Genomic DNA, 3,411 nt, shown 5'->3' on the forward strand with positions numbered 1-3,411 from the left:
CGCGCAGGGCGTCGTTAAAGTTGTTAGTGAGGTTATCAATAGAGCCCACATACTTTGAGAATGGTGCCATTACCGAGGGCAGTAGGTCAGCAAGAGTTGTCGTTGTGGCCGTATTAATGTTGCGGCTGCTATAGCAGTTATTATTATTATTAGTTTGACGAACATGCGTCTGAACCTCGAATTTTATAAGGTAATGATCGGACAATACTTTAGTATACGGGAGTATCGTAACTTTGGAAGCGGTGATGCCCCTGACAAGCACTAGGTCTATCGTATTACCGTTGCGATGCGTGGGTTCATTTATTATTTGTGTGAGACCACAGCTATCAATTACAGTCTGGAGTGCTACGCACGGTGGGTCCGATGGGGTATTCATGTGGATATTAAAGTCCCCCATTATGATTATATTATCGGCGTGTGTCACTAGATCAGCAACGAACTCTGAGAATTCATTGATAAAGTCCGAACAGGGCCCTGGGGGGCGGTAGATAACAGCCACGTGTAGAGGCAGCGGTGTGACAGACCTCATAGTAAGCACCTCAAACGATTTATATTTATTATTTATGTTAGGACTAAGGTTAAAGTTTTCGTTGTATATTAGTGCGACCCCCCCACCCCTTTTAAGCGGACGGGCAATATGCGCATGTGTAAAGTTAGGAGGACATGCCTCATTTAGCGCAAAAAAGTCGTTTGGTTTAGGCCAGGTTTCGCTGAGACCGATGACGTTAAGATTGTTGTCTCTGATGATATCATTAACTAACAACGTTTTGGGAGACAATGATCTTATGTTTAAAAAACCTACATTATAGGTAGTGGGCTGTTTTAGGGAATTTTTGATCAAATTATCCGTAGTAGCAATATTAATAAGGTTGTGTTTATTATGCCCAGTGCATTCAGTATAATTACGACCATATCTAGGAATTGATACGACGGGAATGTTCCGATTGTTTGATTGTTGCTTTGATAAACTGCACGCATCATGGTTAGCCACCTCAGTAACGGGGATTTTCGGATTGTTTGTTTGTTGCTTTGATAAACTGCACGCATCATAGTTAGCCACCTCAGTAACGGGGATTTTCCGATTGTTTGTTTGTTGCTTTGATAAACTGCACGCATCATGGTTAGCCTCCTCAGTAACGGGGATTTTCCGATTGTTTGTTTGTTGCTTTGATAAACTGCACGCATCATAGTTAGCCACCTCAGTAAAACACATGTCCAACTCTGAAACACTCAAAGCAGAAAAAACTTGTTCTAATTTAACAGACTCCTTACCCAGACCAGTAGTCTCGCACTTTCCATCTAAATCCGTCTTCAGGGTGGAGGGAAGTGGTGTACTGTGGGGATTAGCCTTCTGCTTTGTTTTTAGCCCCGCTCGACATCCGCGTTTCCGATCACACCGCTGGCGTCTGCTCCGTAGACGGCCCCCGCTGCTACTAGACTCCCCTGCTTCACAGGCCGCTGGATGTAGCCGCCGACGTATCCCCATGCTAGTTAGCATGTTTAGCACGCCCGCGTCTATCAGTCCAAAACGGCCCGATATGTCCATATCCAGAAGTGTCTGGCGGTCGTACGTGATCACGGAGTGACCACGATGCGAGCCAGCCATGAAGTCTGCAGAACTGTCCGGCATTTCCGCCAAATGTTTCATCTTTAGCAAGAGCACCGCAGTGTCGCAGCCCGTCCGGGCGCCGCCATCTTGCCAAAGTCTAAATACATGTTTAGTGTATTAATATTAAATATATGTTTAGTTTATTAAAATTAAATACATGTTTTTTATTAATAGTAAATACATGTTTAGTGTATTAATATTAAATACAATTTTAGTGTATAAATATTAAATACAGGTTTAGTGTAAAAATATTAAATACATGTTTAGTGTATTAATATTAAATATATGTTTAGTTTATTAAAATTAAATACATGTTTTTGTATTAATATTAAATACATATTAAGTGTAAGAATAATAACTACATGTTTATTGAATGAATATTAAATACATGTTTAGTGTATGAATATTTAATACATGTTTAGTGTATTAATATTAAATATATGTTTAGTTTATTAAAATTAAATACATGTTTAGTGTATAAATGTTAAATACATTTTTAGTGTATAAATGTTAAATACATGTTTAGTGTATTAATATTAAATATATGTTTAGTGTATTAAAATTAAATACATGTTTAGTGTATTAATATTAAATACATGTTTAGTGTATGAATATTAAATACATGTTTAGTGTATAAATAACATGTTTACTGTATGAATATTAAATATATGATTAGTATGTAATTACATATACGTTTAGTATATGATTATTAAATACATGTTCAGTTTATTAATATTAAATACATGTTTTTTGTATAAATATTAAACATATGTTTGGTGTATAAATATTAAATACATCTTTAGTGTATTAATATTAAATACGTGTTTAGTGTATTAATATTTAATACATGTTTAGTGTATTAATATAAATATATGTTTAGTTTATTAAAATTTAAAAAAAGTTTTTTGTATTAATATTAAATACACGGTTAGTGTATAAATGTTAAAATCATGTTTAGTGTATGAATATCAAATACATGTTTAGTGTATTAATATTAAATACATGTTTAGTGTATAAATGTTAAATACATGTTTAGTGTATGAATATTAAATACATGTTTAGTGTATTATTAATAACTACATGTTTAGTGTATTATTAATGACTACATGTTTAGTGTATAAATATGAAATACATGTTAAGTGTATAAATATTAAATACATGTTTAGTGTATAATTATTAAATACATGTTTAGTGTATAAATATTAAATACATGTTTAGTGTATGATTATTAAATACATGTTTATTGTATTAATAATAAATACATGTTTAGTGTATGAATATTAAATACACGTTTAGTGTATTAATATAAATATATGTTTAGTTTATTAAAATTGAATACATGTTTTTGTATTAATATTTAATACAAGTTTGGTGTATAATTATTAAATACGTGTTTAGTGTATTAATATTAGATACATGTTTAGTGTATTAATATAAATATATTTTTAGTTTATTGAAATTAAATACATATTTTTTGTATTAATATTAAATACACGTTTAGTGCAAAAATATTAAATACATGTTTACTGTATGAATATTAAATACATGTTTAGTGTATTAATATTAAATATATGTTTAGTTTAATAAAATTAAATAGGTGTTTTTTGTATTAATATTAAATACATGTTTAGTGTATACATATTAAATACATGTTTAGTGTATTAATATTAAATACATGTTTTTGTATAAATATTAAATACATGTTTAGTGAATGAATAATAAATAAATGTTTACTTTTTGAATATTAAAAAATATGATTAGTATACGAATATTAATTGTGTTTAGTATATGATTATTAAATA

The sequence above is a fragment of the Nerophis ophidion genome, unplaced genomic scaffold (genome assembly GCF_033978795.1).
Source record: "Nerophis ophidion isolate RoL-2023_Sa unplaced genomic scaffold, RoL_Noph_v1.0 HiC_scaffold_34, whole genome shotgun sequence".
In the NCBI taxonomy this organism is placed as follows: Eukaryota; Metazoa; Chordata; class Actinopteri; order Syngnathiformes; family Syngnathidae; genus Nerophis; species Nerophis ophidion.